Consider the following 20,882-nt stretch of genomic DNA (forward strand, 5'->3'; position numbering starts at 1 on the left):
ATTTAAATTAAAGTCCATTTTCAAATTATTCTTTTTTAAGTTTCTATTACAACAAATAGTTTATTTGTGGTTGCAATTTGAGCTAGGTAATTTAGAAGGTAATTTTTGTGCTATAAAATAATATTTCACAGTAGGAAAGGGAAAAAACATAAACTACATAACTAGTAGGGGTAATTTAGGTGTTATAAAATAAAATTCTATAGTATGAAAGGGAAAAGAACAAATTACATAGCTAGTAAGGGTAATTTAGGTGTTATAAAATAAAATTTCATAGTACAAAAGGGAAAAAACATAAATTACATAGTAGGAAAGGGGAAATATGAAGTATTAAAATTCAAAAAAGGAAAAAAAATGCTAGGTTAAGGGGTTGAACTAACTCATGACCTTAAAAGCCCAACATAGACACTTTGACCACTAAACCATTTCTTTCTCTTTGTAATTATACAACATAGAAATTTATATAACCATTTTCTTAAAAAAAAAAAAAAAGGTGGGGGGACAAGCGTCTCCCCTTGTCCCTACCTGGCTCCGTCAGTGGAACATAAAGTACATCAAAAAGAACGTTACATATAAAAATACAGAATATTACATATAATAAAAGAACATAACTTAAAAATAAAATAACATTACATATAAATATAAAAGAACATTATCTATGAACAACAATGGTAGTGCCAAAAATTCAAACAGTCAAATAATTTCATGATAATAAAGTTTTATATAAATAACAAACATTATCACAAAACACAAAATATAGGTAAAAATAACAAGCAAAGAGAGAGTTTACTATTGAAGCACAACCTAGGATTTCATATTCATGAAATAGAACAAAGATGAACAAAAAAAGAGAAGTCATACCTCAAATGAGTAGAAAACCCTTGTAAAGTGAATTAATAGTGGAAGTCAAGCAAGCTGAACACTCAATTGCAAGTTTTTTAGCCAAAATAAAAAATACCCAAAATTCTCAAATCATGAAAAATCCGAAATTTTGGTTGTGAAATTCGGATTTTGGAGTGTAAAATCTAGTATAAATGTGTTTTGTAAGTGATGAATTAAGCACATAAAAACTGTAAAAATCAAGAAATAAAATGGAGGAAGAAGAAGTTAGAGGGAGAGGAGAGAGAGTATCGAAGAAAGAGAAAATAAATGGGTGAAACGAACATTACATTACATATAAAATAAAAAACATTACATATAAAGGAGGCTTCATAAAAAGAGAACGTTACATATATACCTGGGCACCGTGCCGGGCCGTGCCGCCGCGGGCCGTGCCTGTCGGGCCACGGGCTGGTTCGTGCCGTGCCGGTCGTGCCGGCGGGCCCAGGTTTTCGTGTCGTGCCGTGCCGGCCATTTTCACAGGCCAGCCCACGGCACGGCACGGCCCTCATGCCTGGCGGGCTCGTGCCGTGCCGGCCACGTGCCGGCCTGCGGGCTGGTGCAGTTTTCAAATTTTTTTTTTTTTTTTTTTTTTTTTTTTTTTATGACAACATTATAAATTAATAAGTTTATAATGTATATAAGTTATAAAATTATAATTATAAGTTTTATAAGGTTATAACTTATAAGTTTATAACTTATAAGTTATAAGTTATTAAGTTATGAATTTTATAATTATAAGTTGAATATTTATGTTTTATAATTTGTATATTCAATATTTATATTTATATATTTACTTTATACTATTACTTTAAAATTTAATGTTTATGATTTATTAGTAATTGGTATAATTTTATTTTTTTTTAATATGAATTTACAAATTGTAACAAAACGGGGAAAAAAGGCAAATTGGACTTTGGATGTGAAAAATGCGTACTTTATATTATTATTACTTGAGTTGAGAAAATTGTACAATGATAACAATGATAAAAATCATACAATGATGGTATTAAACAAAAATTGGAAAATGATAAAATTGATATTTTTAAAATCGTACAATATACAATAATTGTCTATTCTTCTTCTCCTTCTTCTTGCTCGTCTTCGTCTTCGTCTTCGTCTTCGCCTTCGCCTTCAAGGTCATCGGCTAGTTGCATAGATTGGGAACTAGCCGAACCCGAACCGGAAGCGGAGGTTCCTTCTTCGTTGTCGTTGTGGTCGTAAGAACGGTCTTGTGAGCGATTTTCCGCATCCAACCAATCTTTGAAACACACGCACATTTCTAGTGTTTCGGGTTTTAGACTTGTTCTTCTATCGTCTAAAACCCTTCCGGATGCGCTGAAAGCTCGTTCGGAGGCGACGGAGGAAACTTGGATAGCAAGAATGTCTCGTGCCATTGCCGCCAAAGTTGGATGCTTCGAGCTTTGTTGTTTCCACCATGCAAGGAGGTCGAGGCTGTTTATCTCATCGTCGTCCATGCCTTTGGTGAAGTCGTAACTCAGGTACATCTGCAACTCCGAGACGTCGCTTTGCGTTCTCCTGATTGATGAATCACCTGAAAACCTTGAAATCAAGTTAGTAGCTTGTGAAAATAAATGTTTGGCCTTCTTACTTACGTTTTTGGATGGTTGGGAAGGCCCTGAGCGAGGAACGGTGCCATATTTGGCTTCATAGACTCTATATAAAGCAAAAAACTGATCCTTCACATTTGTCTTATAGTTTTCTACATCATCGTCAAGAAACATGCATTGAAAGTAAATGTCAACTAACATAAATGTGTTTTCATACTTTTGCCTAGGATCTAATATGGAAGCAAAAATATAAATCAAAGGAATTTCACTATAATATTTACGCCACTTTTTTTCCATTGCTGGAAGATACTGATCATAATCACTTTGATCGCGATGATCAGCGAAAAGTTGGGCGAGTAAGCATGCATTAGAAAGAAAGTTTTGAGCACAAGGATTGTAAACAGTAGAAAAACAATACGTCATGTTATATAATAACTGTAAAAATTGCATATATCTTTCACAGTTTTTCCAATCATCATCATACAAAGCATTTTGTGGAAATTTTTGGTTGTAAAATAATGTTAACGGGCCCTTGTACTCAATTGCCTTTGTTAACATGTCATAGGTGGAATTCCACCTAGTTGGGCAATCGGTTCTAATTTTTATTACCCTTATCTTTTGTTGTTTTAGAAAACTCTTCCATTCTTGGTATCTCATGTTAGAGCTATTAATAGACATAATAGCATCTCTGATTTTGCTGTAGTATGGGCCAATTGCCCGAATTCCATCCTGTACACATAAGTTAAGTACATGGCAAACACATCTAGTATGAAGAGCTTCACCGTCTAATAGTACATCGGTTAAGTTTTGTTTGATAAGATTAGCTGTGTATGTCATAGAGGTTGCATTATCAAAAATCATAGACATCATTTTATCTCGAAGGTTGTATTCGTCTATTGCTTGCATTAAATGGTGAGCAATGTTAATGCCGGTGTGTGGGTATTCCAGCATTTTGAAATGTATTATTCTTTTTTGTAACATCCATTGATCATCTACCCAATGGCAAGTCACACATAAATAGTGATATTTATAACCACTATCCCAAGAATCGGCTGTTAAAGATACTCTACAGTTAAGGTTACTCAATTCGGCTTGTAACCGGACTTTGTACTCTAGGAAATTTTTCATTGCGGCGGAACGAACGGTTTTCCTAGAGATTCTTTTATGTTGGGGTTGTAGTGCTTTGTTAATGTAGGTGTTGAATGCGTCACTTTCCGAGAAAAGAAAAGGTTGTTCGGCGTGTACTATCATTTTTCCTAGTTCATCCCTATCCCTCTCATAGTTGTATGTAAAGCCGTATGGATGGAATTGGGAAATTTTGGGCTGGGTTGGATCACTAGCTGGTTTTGCACAAGCTTTCATGTGTCTAGATAAGTGTCCCGTCCCGTTTTTAGTAACTGCCGTGTATACACTATTACATGTTTTACATTTTGCCCATTGTTCACCATCTTTACTTAGGACAAAATAACGCCATACCTCACTCCTTCGGTTTTTCAAAAGTAGCATCTCAGTTTCGGTTAACCATTCATGATGTGTGTGATGGTTAGTAGTGGGACTAGTGGGAGTGGCAGTAGAACCGGAGGGAATTCGGGTACTTTCTTGGCTACCTTGGCTAGAACAATAGTTTTGTTGATCACCGATATAATTAGGTGGAAATTGGTATGGTGGTAGTGGAAATTGGTTTAGTGGTGGTGCTGGAAATCCCGACGTATTATATGGCTCATAGCCCGGGGGGAAGTAAATGGGGTCATTGGTTTGACTCGTAATTTGGGGGCTCGTTGTATTTGGTGGTTCCCTAGAACTACTACTACGGATAAGTCGGCCTTTCCCCCTAGACCTAGATGATGGGTTGTTCGATGCCATAATTAACAATTAATTTTTTAATAAAAAGTGGTTAACTATAATAATAATAATTAATAACAACAATTTTAACAATAAAAATATCAATAATAATAATTAATAACAACAACTATAACAATAACAATAACAACAAAAATAAATAATAACAACAATTGTAACAATAATAATAATTAATAACAACAATTATAACAACAACAATAACAAATTAACAATTAACAACAATAATAATTAAACAAGATTATTCTAATAATAACAATAAAACAATAATAAATTTAAGATTAGTTTAGATCTTACAACCGTGCTTCAACGCTCCACTAATTACGATTACGAACTTTTTAATTTTTTCCGATATTAGGAAAATAATTAGAGAATTTAAGAGAATAATTAGATAATTTAAGAAAATAAGATTATTAGAGATTTAGAGAATATAAGAGATAAGAAGAAGAGATTGTGATTTTGTGATTTGGGAATGAAATGGAGGTGAGTATTTATAGAATTTTTGGCAAAAAACTAGCCGTTTTATAGCCGTTGGCCCGCGGGCCGTGCCTACGGGCCGTGCCTGCGGGCCAGCAAGGCGGGCCATGCCCGTGCTCGTGCCGGGCCGTGCCTGGGAAATCTCAACCGTGTCCGTGGCACGGCCTGTGGCACGGAAGTTAAACTTCGTGCCGTGCCGTGCTTGACTTCGGGCTGTGCCGGGCTGCGCCGAACGGCGGGCCGTGCCGGGCGGCACGCGGGCCAACCCGGCCCGTGCCCAGGTTTAGTTACATATAAATAAAAGAGCATTAAATTTATCCCAATGTTCTTTTATTTATATATGTAATGTACTTCCGGGTGTACCATGCACATGGTACACCCCCCTCTACCATACTATTTTCATAAAATGAAGTAGTAAGTAAAAAGTGAATCTGTTTCTTTTACTTTCTAGGTAAGAGAGAATCGTTTAGAAACAATTGTATTACGAAGTATTATGTTTTTCTATATCAACCTTGTGGTGGGGTAATAATTGAGAAAAACAAAATTAATTTTTCCATACCTTTTAAAAAGTATGAGAAAACACTTATGAATAGTGCAATGACGATTATATTCATAATGTTTGTTTATTTGCCCCTATTGATATGATACTAACTACCTCTAAGCTTTTCCTTGTGTGATATAATGGTTAACTTTTATGAACAATGTTTGGACAATTACACCCGTTAAAATGTTTATTTACTTATAAACTCTCAAGAATAGTGTGCGGACATTTATACCCTTAAAAATATTTGTATACATATTTTCCCTTATTATGTTGTCAACAGTGGCGGATCCAGGATTTCCGAGATAGTGTGTCACCATCAATTATTGATCACTTGTGAAAGTACAATTTTTTTTTCCATATCTTGTTCATAATTAATTTCAATCCAAAAATTATATATAAAAAAAATATTATATTTACCAAATTGATTTCAATCCAAAAATAGGACACAAAAATCCATACTACAACCAAATAGTACTTAAAAATTCAATTTTACAAGTCAAAAATACTACAAATAACATTTATAAACAAATGGTACTATGAAAACTATTATATTAACTTTATGATTTTTTAGTTAATTGATAAGCTTTATGGGAAAATATTAAAATTGGTTGCACAAATATAGGATATAAATAGGAAAAAAAATTATAAAAAAAAAAAAAAAAAAAAAAAAAAAAAAAAAAAGTGAGATAACTTAAGAGACCGGTTATTAAATATAACTGGTCTTTTAATTAAAAAAGAAAGCAGCGCAAAAAAGTGTGAAATGCAATAGCAGTACCAAAGAGACTACTTATATAAATAACCAGTCTCTTTTTTATTTATAAAAAAAACACTCACGCAGGGCAAATTTGTTGTAGCAATAGCAGCATTAAAGAGACCGTCTATCTATAATAAGCGGTCTCTTTGATATTTTTTTGTTGTAGCAATAGCAGCATCAAATAGACCGCCTATCTATAATAAGCGGTCTCTTTGATATTTTTTTAAAATAAAAAATACTGCGTCACAGGACCCACTATGACTAAAGGTGGGTCCGCCCCTGGTTGTCAACAATAAAGATAAGGAAAATTTATCAACAACGAACCAACCTTTGCTTCATTCTCCGAAAATGCACCAACCTTTAAATATGCCTAAAATAAACCTAAGTTTCTAATTTTTCTCCCATATTAAACCAAGCAAGTTAATATGTTATATCATGTTACAATCCACGTGTTATATCCTCATTGGTTAATTTCTTTTTAAAAAAAATTCTGATAATTAAAATGAATTATTATTTTCATTTTAAAAATTTTGATAATTAAAAAAAAATACTCCATTTCCCCACCACTGCAACCCCTCCTCCCACCGCCACCCCTCCTATGTCGGCGGCCAGCGACCACCACCACTCCCTCCCTCCCTTTCCCCCACCCTCCATGAAACCACTCAAAAATAACCCACACCCACTACTTGCACTACCCATGACCTCAAAAAACCACCATATCCACCACGAAAATCACCCAAAAAATCCTAACTATTTCCATAAACAACCCTAACCACCTCCATAAACAACTCAAAAAACATCCAAACAAGACTAGATCTAACAACAATTACTCACAAAAATAACCAAGAAACTAGATCTAACAACACTTAGAAATTAAATAAGAGAGGGAGAAAGAGAGAGAGAAGAGTGACGGTATGTAGGAATGTAATCCGTGGCTATTCACATTGCTTAGCAGAGTATATATACAAAGAGCCTAGGTAAATGATGTCTAGGGAATCATTACACAATCATTAATAGCAGCCTAGGGAATAATATATACATTGTCTAATAGTAGTAGGCCGTAGTAGGCGAGAATCCGAAAATCTGATAATTCGATTCGCAATCGATCTGAATTTTTGGATATTCGATCCGAGTTTTATTACGAATGGGATATATCCGATCCGAAAAAGTGGGTATCGGATGCGAATTTGGATATTGATTTTCAAAATTTCGGATATCCGATATCCGAAATATAAAGGCTTAAATAGTGAAATATATATAAAAGTTTAAATTGTTCATATAAAACTAATCCTATATTATTAACTTATTATAATATTCTGAATATATTTGATCATAATTTTTAATGCAAAAAGACTACTATTTTGTTAAAAATATGTTGTACAACTTAGCGATAAAAAACAGTAAAATTAGTAAAATTTGAAAAGTAAGCATAATCTATTTTACTTAATATTGGATAATGGATATCCGAATCATCCGTTACGAAAATTTTGGATATCCGAATTTCGGATATCCGAAATTTTCGGCTCAGCTTTGGATATCGGTTTCTGATATCCGAGTATTCGGATATCCAATCCAAAATGTGATTTCGAATCGGATATCTGATCCGTGAACAGGTCTAGTTAGGGTAATTCTCTTTCATAAATATAATACAAACAACAACAACAACAACAACAACAACAACAACAACAACAACAACAACAACAACAACAACAACAACAACAACAACCACCTGCCGATTGAAGTGGTGGTGGTTGTTGGTTGTCGATCGCCGACAGGGGGAAGAGGGAGTCGCTGGCAGCAGTGGGGTGGGGGGAAGAAGGGTTGGCAGCTGTGGGGTGGGGGGAAGAAGGGCAGTGGGATTGGGTCCTTGGCGGAGGTTTGACTTTTTTTTTAATTTTATTTAGTTAATTTTAAGAAGTAATTAAAGGAAAATAAAAAAAAAAAAGACCGGTTGATCAGGTCATAGGTCATTCGGGTTTACTAAGAGAGAAAAATTACAAACTTGGGTTTATTTTGGACAGATTTAAAGGTTGGTACATTTTGGGAGAATGGATCAAATATTGGTTCATTGTTGTTAAATTTTCCTAAAGATAATTAGCAAATACTCTTTATGAAAGTGATACATTTAAAAAAAAAACATCTACACGTAAAAAATAATGCATTTAATAAACCTAAAAAAATAAATAGAGGGAGTACCAATTTAGACTCTTTAAACGAAGGAAATCAAGCCTAAATCAAAATATTCACCCAAGAAAGAAATAACGACAATGAATCAAAAATTAAAAGTATAATAAAATCTGATTAAGAAAACTCTTAAAACATGCCAAAATCTTGTCCTAATAATGCCTTAAATGGAACTTATCATGTTTAAAGGGTGCATTAATCAAATATATTACTTCGTCCTAATTAAACTTAAATCAAATTGTATTCATAATTGAGCAGCCTTGCTTAAACCCAGATCATTCTTCTCTCTCTGCTAACCAGGCCAGCATTTCCAATTTTCAGTTCCCAATTTGATAACCACTAACCATGCCAGCTTCTTTGCCATCATCTCTTGGAGACTTTGGCTTAGGAGAAATGACTGGGTCTTCAACAAGAAATCAGCCCAATCCAATTCTGGACCAAGTTTCTTTACACACCTAGCCCATGAGCTTTGGACCAAATGCAATGCGGTATGCATGGTCTCATTCTTAAACTCTTAAATTAGGAGACAATTTTAGATATACAAGCAACTTAATACTCCCTCTGTCCCTATTTTTTTTGCCCTCATTTGACTGTGCGCGGTCTCCAAGACGCGTTTTAAAACGTCTATATCTTTATTTTCATATACGTAAAAATTATAAAAACATGATATTAATAAAATATACAATGAGACGAATCTAACAAAATCACTCATGACTACATTATCTTTTATAGATTAACGGTAAATTATGGTCAAAGTTTTCAAAATTTGACCCAAAAATGGCAATGGGGCAAAAATACAGGGACAGAGGGAGTATATGAACGCCATGCGTGCACAAGATAAGAAAGATAAATATAATATTGTTTGAAAATTAAGAGTTAAAAATTGTTAACACATACTAATTGTACATACTTGGAGATAATGGAATGATAAAAATTACAAAATCAAAACAAAATACAAACATCCTTTAAGAGTATCATGAGATGTTTTTGCTTCTATACACTTTATATGCTCATTTGTTGTCTTTTATTACGCTTAGCTTGCTCCCTGATAAGAAGATGAAAAATTTCTTTCATAAATGTTTATGACTATAGAAGCTACTGTTGGAAAAATACCTGTTGATTCCATGAAAAATATTAGCCAAATTAAGAACTTCCTTAAAACAAATTGCCATACTCGAATTCAAAGACCTATCCTCCTTCGGTTGTGCCGTGGTTTCGAACCCAATGACTTAGAAGCGAAATACGCCACCACCGGTACAGGTATCCTAGTGATGCACGCCCCCCCCCCCCCCCAAGTTTTACACAACAACCTCCATAATTCGTGTACCCAAATTTGAAGGTTAGAATTCCTCAAGAACTATTCAGATCTGAAAAGGGTAGGTTTGTATTTAGGGTTCAATAATATGGAATTATGAATGCATGATAACAAAGTAATACTCGTGTGTATATACACATATACATATATACACATATACATATACATATATACACATATTCTTGTAGTCAATTCGCCCGGCCGGGCCCGAACAACACCTTAATCCGCCCGGTGGGGCGCAGCTCGCCCTACCGGGCACAATTGAGGATCGCAATAGTAAGCAACCACGGATCCGATTGCATTATCATTTCCAACAACCCACCACTAATGCAAACAAATTAAGTCATAAAATCTTAACAATAAATGAAAGTCTTCGTACTTAAATGCTAGTATTCAAAGATTTTAATTTAACTAACACATTAGTGCACAAGGTTTTCAACACTTCCCTAGTGAGTATCCTAAGATTTTAACTCCTAGGAGCGAGGAAGGGATCTTGGAAACACATACCTCGACTTTAGAGCTTAAGCAATTCCGCAAATCATGGCTACACTTGGAATCTCATGAGTACTTCATAAGGATCACGCCTAATCCGCCCCAGAAGAGCGCCACTCTTTGTACCCACGTTGGTGTTCTCAACATTCCCAGCAAATCCAGGGACTATTCATGCAACAGGCATGTGTAACTCACATGCACCTTGCAAATAGAAGGATCATTCATGCAATGGAACTAAACATTAAGAACATTTAAGATTAACCTCTATCATTCAACGGTGCACCTATCTGGTGTTGGGTTTTGCGGTGTCCGACACCGTGCGGAAACAAAACCCGATAACCGAATCGCATGCATAATAATTACAACATAAATAAAAGCATGCAAAATAAACATAAACATAAGAGAAGAGAAGAGAGAGAAAGAATGCTCACCCTCGTAGCGTGCGTCGCTCAACCGTTGAGCTCGGACTTGAAAGCTTCAAATTTCGCAAGTGCGAGAACCTCCAACAGCTCACACCCTCGCTACCGAACAGTAACCGGTCCCTACCTCAAAGCTTAGTCGAGGCTAGACCAAAACAATTTGGAGTGTTCGAACAAAGGTTTTCTCTCTTATGGAGATCCTTTAAAGTTCACCAATTAAAGTGAAAATCCCAATACCCAATGATGGGTATTTATAGGGAAGTCTCCCCAAGAATTCCAATCATCTTTCACTGTGGGATAGTTGGTAAAAAGCAATTATAAGATTTAATTGAATTCCAAATAAAATTAAAATGCCAAAACAATCACCAAACGACAAGTGGCACAAGGAGAGCAAGGGGTTAGGTGAGGACCACAGGGGGAGGACACTAGTAAAAAAAACACAAATGTGTATCGTTCAAAATTCCCCTATTGCACCGGTTTTGAACCAATCTAGAACTTTAGCACCGGTTCAAAAATGGTGGCAATTCTTAGTTTTAGCATCGGTTAACCGGTGCGAATTAATGTTTTTGGCACCGGTTAAGCGGTGCTAAAAAACATTGCCGCGCTTTTTTAAAAAAATTAATAACAATTGGCACCGGTTAATCGGTGCCATTAATCTGCATATATATTATTAATATTTTGCAATTATAATAATATTAATACTAATAATAATAAATAAAAAAACATGTACATCCTGCAATAATTCTACCATTATTATAATATATTATAATAACAATATAATTATAATTATTATTTAAATTATTATTATTATTATAATAATAATAATAATCATAATAATAATAATAATAATAATTTCTAAATTGAATTAATAACAACAATACATAGATATTAATAATCACAAATGCAATACAATGAAGTGTCATATTTACAATTCCTCAAAAAGAAAAATAAGTGTAATTTTTACAAACAATACTAATTAATAATGTAGTTAAAAAGTTAGCAAAATCTAAATTCAAATAGAAGTGACATTTACAAATTAAAGGTGATAAAAGACGCCAACATGTCTCAAACTTCATTAAGTTTCTTGCTTGTCAACGGACCTTCCATTTGTACCTTGCAAAACTTGGAATAAACAAAAATTATGTTAGAATTAATTACTTAGGTTATGCATGTATAAATACATTTTAAAAAAATTAAATACCAAACTTGATTTATTATAAGTGGCTCAAATATATAGAATGTTTCTATTATTTGTAAGTATAAACAAGCAAGTAATAGTCAAATTCATGCATTTACAAGTTCACTTAGGCAAAAATGGCCTAAAATGGCATGTAACAGCTACTAACGTTTCCAAACTTTTCTTTTCATTCTAAATTTCAATCCAATGACTTATACTAAGCTTATATACCCTTTTCTATTGTTGATAACCATAAACAAGCAACTAAGAGTCTAATTCATGTTTTTACAAGTTCACTTGGGCAATAATGGCCTAAAATGGAATGTAATAGCTTATAAAATTCCCAAAGTGTTATTTTCTGTCTAACTTTCAATCCAATGAGTTATACTAAGCTTATATACAAAAATTTACAAGTTTCGTTGGAAAAAATGGCCCAAATAAGGTCTATATGACTTCTACTTTGCCTATTTTCTACATTTCTTATGAAATGAACTCATTCTTTCTCATAACATGTCAATATTAATTAGTTTTAGGCGGCTAAGGCTTGAAATCACATGAAAAGAGCAATTTACTAAGTTTTAGGACGCATTTTCATCCAAAATGGCCCAAATAAGGCCTATTTGACTTCTACTTTGCCTATTTTCTACATTTCTTTTCAAATGAACTCATTCTTTCTCATAAAATGTCAATATTACTTAGTTTTAGGCGCCTAAGGCTTGAAATCACATGAAAAGAGCAATATACTAAGTTTTAGGATGCATTTTCATCCAAAATGGCCCAAATAAGGCCTATATGACTTCTACTTTACTTATTTTCTACATTTCTTATCAAATGAACTCATTATTTCTCATAACATGTCAATATTACGTAGTTTCATGTGGCTAAGGGTTGAAATCACATGAAAAGTGCAATTTAACTAAGTCAATGGCATACCTCATCAAGTTGTAGTGTGTCCGTACAACGACTCACTATGTCAAACATGAATCTCATCACGTATACGCCACAATCAACTCCGTTATCTTGTTGTGCGCACTAGTATAGGAACAAAGTACATGAATTAAACATGCATAGCAAATTAGCAACATCTTACACATTGTTTATTACGAAAATCACAATATCATGTGGCATTACCATCGGTGATTTCCATGTAGGACCCTGAGGAGCACGACAATTTAACTTCTTCATAACACTATAGAAAAGTAAGTTCAAATTTGATAAGTATGACTAATAAATGAGTTAGGTAATGATAATCAACACTAGGTAGCTATATTTACTTTTGTAGTATGGCCTTCACGAGCAACGTTTTTGGTTAAGGCAATCGAGCTGAATTGAATCAAATACGAAGATTGTGTTATTAGAAACACAAATCACCACTAGGGTCCAATGCAAACTACATAAATTCACAATAGACAAACAAACCAATAATTATAAGTCAACATATAATCAGGGGAAACGATTGAATTTGACATGGTTAGACGTACTCCTCATAACATGGGGCGAATATGAACTTGTCTCCCGCACGCACCGATTCCTTGATACTCTGTTCAACATAGTACATCACGTCAGGGTGGTTGGCTAAGATTCTATTAGAGGAGGTCTGCTTGGGGAATAACCACCCAACTTGACAAGGAGAATCAATGTCACGTAAGTACTCCTGTAGTGCTCTGCATCCATGATAATAAGATATTAATGGAAAAATGAAGGATAATCACCACTAATTTGAATAACATAATTTAAGCGGCATTGAATTACCCCATGAATGTTTGAATGAGGGAAATGTTAAGAATTGAAACACTTAAAAATTCCTTCACATCTTCTTTGCCAATCCATGCAATTACATCCTCATCATAGTGGAACAATGTCTTAGGTAGTGCAACTTCAATGGGATTGTCACTAGGCAACAGACTAACACGATTTTGTAGAAAAATTAAATCCTTAGAGAACAATTGAAGGATCGTGTCTCCAACAAGTGGAGTAGCTTTCATGGTTGAGCCTCTCAAAGAGTTCTTCTTCGACGCTTGTTCACTCTTCGACTATTGTTCACTCATCTTCTTTGTAGGTTGATCAATGCTTTTAGGCTTCTCCACCCTCCTTTTCTTTGAAGTTTGGCTTTTATTCGAAATCTGATAAAAAAAATCACGCAATTGGTTAGAAAAGAAATCCATCCAACTCTAAGGATTGGAAGACAACCGTGCAAAGAGTAAAGAGTGAACCGAAGCAGCCGATGCCGCAGTTGCCGAGGCTGCAGTAGCGCAGGCAGTAACTACCTAGGCCATAGTTACCCAGGCAGCAGTAGCCCAAGCCAAAACAGCCCAGACAACCGTAGCCCAGGCAGCAGCTGCACAGGCTGTACCAGCCCAAGTAGCAGCAGCCCAAGCAGCAACTGCCGAAGTCGCAGCAACTGCCCAGGCCACAGCAGCCCAGGCAGCCGCAGCCCTGGCCGCAGCAGCCCAATCAGCAGCTGCACAGGCCGTAGCAGCTAGGCAGCGGAGATGGGGGCCGGGGAGTCTTGTGTTAAGGCAGAAGTTTTTTTTTTTTTTTTTTTTTGAGGAAAAGTGAGTAAGTGCATATTGGTTATTCAACATTAAATCTGAAAATCTTACCTCCTTGATCAACCTGACCCAAGCACGTGGCCATTCCACAAAGCTACCTTTTGCTCTCCAAAATGTAGTAACCCCATCCTCCTCTATGGGCACCGGTAGTCGGATGTCATGAAACCCCACAATCACAGAATTGATCCCGACCGAGTAATGTTGTGGCCTAAGCGATCGCAAATGAACCGTATCATAGGTCGGTTGTGCATTGGCATACACCACCAAATGCAATCTCCACTATTTGATATCCCTGGGTGTAGAAGTGAACAACGGATCTCTTCCTACACCAATTTGGAAGATCACTTATAAGAACCAAACATATCACAAGGGGTCTTTTCCTACACAATAGATAATGTAATGAAATTCACTACGCTAGAACTAAACAAATCACCTGTAAATCTGGAAATTCATGAGGTGTTGGATTATCAAGCTCCCTCGAGTCCGCATGTGTAGGAGTACCAACCTGTAATAGTAAATTAATAATGCTACCTTAGATCTCACTAAGTTGGTTTGCTTCAAGGAGCTAACTTATGCTTTTATATGCTTAATTGTCATGAATATTGGTATGCTTTTATATGCTTAATTGTCTTGATCTGTTATATATGTCTAGCTTTTATACATGTTGTCCTGAACTGGTATGTCATTGCATATTGTCAGTTTGAGCATGAAACTGCCATGAAGTCTATCAAATTCCTTGAAGAAGAGGCATATGAGTATTTAATCAACATTCCTACCAGTCATTGGTGTAGACATGCATTTACAACAAACTGCAAGTCCAACATGTTGTTGAACAACATTTGTGAGACTTTCAATGCAGTAATTAGGCCTGTTAGAGATAAACCTATCCTCACCCAAATGGACTGGATGAGGAGGTATATAATTAATAGGAATAATGAAAAGTGGAAGGATTAAAAAACAATTACAAGCAACTTAGTGCCATATGTGAGGAATGTTCTGGGAAGGATAAATTTTGTGGCTAGGTCCTGTGTGGTGCAACCATCAAGAGGGAATACATTTGAGGTGTAGCGGAAGGATGACCAAGTGTTAGATGATTGGATAAGGAGACCTGCACATGTTACCATTTGGAACTTACTGGCATTCCTTGTGTTCATGCTTATGCATGCATGTTGGATATGAGGGGTGACATAGAGGCATATGTTGACCCATACTATACCATGGACACATACAAGGCTGCTTGTGAAACAGCTGTCCAACCAATGCCTGGTCCCAAGTACTGGGAGAGAGTCAAAATGAGGGAACCACAACCTCCTTCTTTTAAGGTGCAGCCTGGGAGACCAAAGAGCAAAAAAAGGAAGATTGAGCCAGGAGATTGTTCTACTGCAGATGGTCAACCAAGCACAGCAAAGAGGAAGAAGCAATGCAGCCACTGTGTGGGATTTGGGCATTATGCCACGACCTGCAAACTACCTATTGCACCAGATACAAAGGTGACAAGGTCAGCAGGAAGACCCCCCTTGAACACTCCTTGGATGGTGGAGGAGAGTAAGAAGATAGAGATTAGAGCTGCAAGAAGGTAACACAAGCATTACATCAACTCCCCCTTTGTTTTACCTATATGTATGTTATTCCACTAACTTTTTATTTTTAAATCCATGTCATATAGTGCAATTGTGGCAGGACCAAACATCATAGAAAACAAAAGGTTTCCTCAAGAACAAGAAGGTTGTCTGCTATTAAGCAAGCAAGCACAGTCACAGTCCAGGCAGCCAAGCTCAAGTCAGCCTAGCTTAAGTCAACCAAAAACAAAGACAAAGGCTTCCTCAAGTTAGCCTGCAACACCCACTGTTCAACAACCATTCCAAACAGGTGTTGTAACAAGGGCCAAGCTGCAAACCTTCAGCAAGTTAAACCTCACTCAGTGATGTACTCATGACTGCTTAGAAAACATTATGTCTGTTTAATCTATTTTGGTAGTTTTTCTATGGCTTTGATTTCCATTTGAACATTTGGATACATTATTGTAGCCTTTTCATGGCTTTGATTGCCATTAAAACAATTTCAAGTAAGCTTCTTTTGTCAACCTGTAGTTGAAGTACTTAGTTCCACTAACAATGTAGTTTTCCAATGTTTTCTTTTGTCAACCTGTAGTTCTCTTGAAGTGCTTAATACATGCAAGTGTTTCACATATTTCCCATGTTTAAATCCTTTTCCAATGTTAAAACATTCTCAATTTAACAACTTAGACAAGTCATAAAAAACCAAACTCATAACACTTCATATATATATCACTAAAACTAAAGTCATTACAAGAAATTATAACTACTTAATACAGCTTACTATTAAACAGCCCTAACCATTAGGAAAACTACACCCATTGACAAACCAATATATACAAATGGCCATGCCGACCCAACCAAAACAGTTGATTAAAGACATCTTCCCTATAGTGCACTCCCTGTTCATTCTCTTCATGTCAGCTTTCAAGGCCTTGCATCTCATCTTCAAATTATTAACTTCATTAAGTAAGCACCTCCTTTGGCCACTGATTTCATCAACTTCCCTTTTCAATTCATTGACTTCACCCTTTAGTAGCTTCTTATCCAACAACAGATTGTTGATAACCCCAGTTTCTCAATCTGTTCCATCAGGTTGATCAACCCATTCGAAAGCTTTGCAGTCCCTAGTTTTTGTGATTGGGTCATAAAACTTACAAGATAAAAACTTCTTGCTTGGATTCTCCCTTGTCTAGCTAGTGAGCTTGGCCATTGTCAGACCACTTTGGCATTTTTTTTCCTTGGAAGGGGAAGAGCTAATAAACGACATAATCTTCATCAATTTTAGATCAACAATCACATTTACAGATTTGTACACTAATGAATTAAAATTGTCAATAACAATATTCATTTTTAATTACCTAATGCGAAAAGTCCTAATTTAAATTTGTGAGGAACCCTAATTTTGTAATTGGGCAGTTATATACATACATAACATAATCCAACCATCAATTTGAGTACAAAACCATTGTAAATAATAAACTTAATGAATTTAAACCATAATTACCAAACAAACGACCTATATTTCCCCAATTTGATTACACATAATTCGTTGTCATCGTATGAACACACATACCTGCTACAGCATCTTCAATCTCTTCCTCTTCTCAAAAATCAAATATTGATTTAGTAGTTTTGGTTTTTTGGATGCAATGCAATCTGATTATATTAAATTCGAACAAATATTTGGTTACAAAAGGGGATAATTGGGGGAGAATCGTGCATATATAGAGAGATTTTAAAAAAAATATCCGTTGGAGTGGCCCCAGTAACTGTTCCGTTAACGGAGACAAGATTTTGGTGGTAACTTCAAATTTTTAAATTTTTATGTAGTGTTAAAATAAAACTTTTTTGGGGGGTGTTAAAAAATGTCAGCCTTTTGTCTGGTGTTAAAATCCAAAATATCCTTAAAATAATTAAATTAATAAACCAAATTGAGAAAGTCAAGCTTATTTAAATAGCATGCTAATAGCTAACCATTGGGATAAAAAATAGCGACAAAGTGAATTAGCTTGAAATAATATGTGGCATGCCAAGCTAATTTAACAATTAGCTTACCATTGGAGATTCTCTAACCCTGATTTCATATTGTTTTTTTTTTTAAGTATTTTATTGTTTATTTACTGGATGTTATCGGTATTGCAAGGTGAGTTTTTAATTTGGCATCTAATAATACGTAGTGTATTATGGTGTGTATTATGTGAATCAAAGACCTGTCCTCCTTCGTTTGTGTCGTGGTTTGGTACCCACTGTCTTAGAAGCGAAATACGCCATCACCGGTACAGGTATCTTAGTGACGCACGCCCCACAAGTTTTACACAACGACCTCCGCAATCCATGTATCTGAATTCAAAAGTTGGAATTGCTTAAGAACTGTTCGGATCTGAGAGGGTACGTAGATTTGTGTTTAATGTGTGAAGGATAGGCTCTTATTTGTATTTATAAAGTTCCAATACTAGAAAACCAATAAATCCAAACAACTTATCAGTTTATGTTGTTCCCAACTAGGCCCAACTGATAGCCACTCCAAACAATATCTGACACACACGGTCATGTAGAAGAGGGTACACGACCATGTAGACAGGTTCGTTTGCAAAACCACACGACCATGTAGAGTAAGGTACACGACCATGTGGATCACATGGTCATGTAGTACAAGGTACACGACCATGTATCGGATAGTTGTACAATAATGAGTTTTCAACCAAGGAGTTACTCTCACCTGCTTGGTCGGACAAAACAACCTGATTAAGTCTGAGATAAAAAATTTCCGGTTGCATTACTAACTCCAACAAAAGGCAACAGATTTCAATTTATGATTTGGTAGTTGGAGATGTTGTATTGTCTGTAAGATCAAGTTCCTACAGATGGACTCTTGATCTCTGGATATAGCCTGTCGATTGATGAATCGAGCTCATCATATGAGAGTGAGCAAATTCAGGTATCGAGAAAGAAACCTTTTCTTCTTTCAGGTATTAATATACAAGACGGTTCAGCTAAAATGCTGGTGACTGCTGTTGGTATGAGGACCGAGTGGGGGTCCTTGATGACCACACTCTATGATGGAGACGAAGAAGAAAGACCTCTACAGGTGCAGCTAAACGGGGTAGCCACTATTATTGGAATAATCGGTTTAGGATTTGCAGTATTGACATTTTTGGTTTAAATAGGCCGATTTACAGAGGAGATGTTGCAACACGAGATAAGTAAATGTTCTTCAAAGGATGGTTTGAAATTACTGAACTACTTTGCAACTGATGTTACCATAGTTGTTGTTGCAGTTCCTGGGGGACTGCCATAAGCTGTGACTCTGAGTCCTGCATTTTCTATGAAGAAACTGATGAATGACAGGGTGCTTGTCAGACATCTTTTAGCCTATGAAACAATGGGTTTTGCAAGCTGCATTTGTACTGACAAAACAGGTAACTACTAATTATATGGTGGTTACTAAGTTATGGGTACATGGGCAAGTTAAGAATATATCCACCGCAAGTAGCGATGCTGATGCTGTGAAATCCTCGATATGTAGTATGGCATTGGATACATTTCTGCAACCGTGTTTCTCAACACGGGTTTCAAAGTGGTTATAGGAGAGACAGGGGAGAAGCCGAAGGTATTAGGCACTCCTACTAAAAGAGCAATTTTAGAGTTTGGGTTGCTACTTGGAGGCAATTTTGGTACCTTCCAAGAGGTCAAAGATACTTAAGATTGAGCCTTTTAATTCTGTTACGAAAAAGATGTCTATACTGGCAACTGTTTTTTCAGGTGGTGTTCAAGCCTTTACCAAAGGCGCATCAGAAATAATGCTGGAGATGTTCAACAAGTTTCTAGATCCTAATCTACCACTGTCTAAAGTTATGAGACAGAATATTACTGATGTTATAGACTTGTAGACATATTCGCTTTGAAGGCATTTAAAACCCTATGCATTGCTTACAAAGATACGGATGACTACTCAAGTGATGAGGATAGCAACATACCCGAAGAGAATCTTACAATGATTGCAGTCGTAGGGAGAAACGTCCAGCAGTTAAGGAAGCTGTTCAAACTTGTTTAGATGCCGGGATTATTGTAAGGATGATTACCGGGATTACATTAACACTGCTAAAGCCATAGCAAAAGAATGCGGGATCTTAACTAGTGATGGATTGGCAATCGAAGGGCTAGAATTTCGGAATATGAGCCCCAAGGAGATGCAAGATACTATTCCAAATTTACAGGTATATATAGTGTATAGCAAACCAATGATCAATCTAACATGTACTTTAGGTCTAGTTCTCATCACCTTATTAATGATGGATAACAATTTCGCAATATACTAAATGTTGCTCGTTGGGGTCATTCTGTTTATGTAAAGATACAGATGTTTGTACAGTTCCAGTTGACAGTTGAAAATTAGTTGTCACATATCTAGTTAAAATAATCAATTTCAATATCACAAAAACAGAAATTTTATTTTTGTACGTATACTTAGTATAAAATGTTGAAAATACTGCAGGTTCTGCTCCTCTTACATCAGTTCAATTGATTTGGGTGAACATGATCATGGACACCCTTGGAGCATTAGCACTAGCCACTGAGCCACCTAATAATGAACTAATGAAGCGGCCACCTGTTGGGTGAGACGCCCATATTATAACTAACATTATGTGGAGGAACAAAGTCGGCCATAGCATCTACCAGTTAGTTGCCCCTGGAGCTCTGAAGCTCTCCAATTTGACGGCGAACATCTCCTTAAATCTCACTGGACCAAATGCCACTAAAACTCTTAATACCTTCATATTCAACAACTTTTTGCTATCAGGTTATAAAATGCTTGATTCTATCATATATAAACTACATTCCTCTGCAAATTCCTAATAAATGGGCATGAAACACCTTAAACATGTCTACATAACTGTTGAGCCTTTTGGTTTTGATGGACAAATTGACAAACTCGACTAATGAATGTTTTGAGTCTTTGGTGAATAAAGGATTCAAGCAAAGTTCGTTCCGGAGTAGGAACTTGGATGCGGAGTAGCATTCTTTAAAAAGCCTCGTGCAAATCTCACGTTCTAGTTTTAATTGTGAGCACTCAATAATATAAAGTCGGAAAGGAACTCAATGAC

At 35.8% G+C, this 20,882-nt stretch overlaps 1 pseudogene; it reads left to right on the top strand.

Annotated features, from left to right (window-relative positions):
* Positions 1-15,393: 15,393 nt before the first annotated feature.
* Positions 15,394-20,397, top strand: LOC110704358 (annotated as a pseudogene).
* Positions 20,398-20,882: the final 485 nt, after the last annotated feature.

This window comes from Chenopodium quinoa, unplaced genomic scaffold (genome assembly GCF_001683475.1).
Source record: "Chenopodium quinoa cultivar QQ74 unplaced genomic scaffold, ASM168347v1, whole genome shotgun sequence".
Lineage (NCBI taxonomy): Eukaryota > Viridiplantae > Streptophyta > Magnoliopsida > Caryophyllales > Amaranthaceae > Chenopodium > Chenopodium quinoa.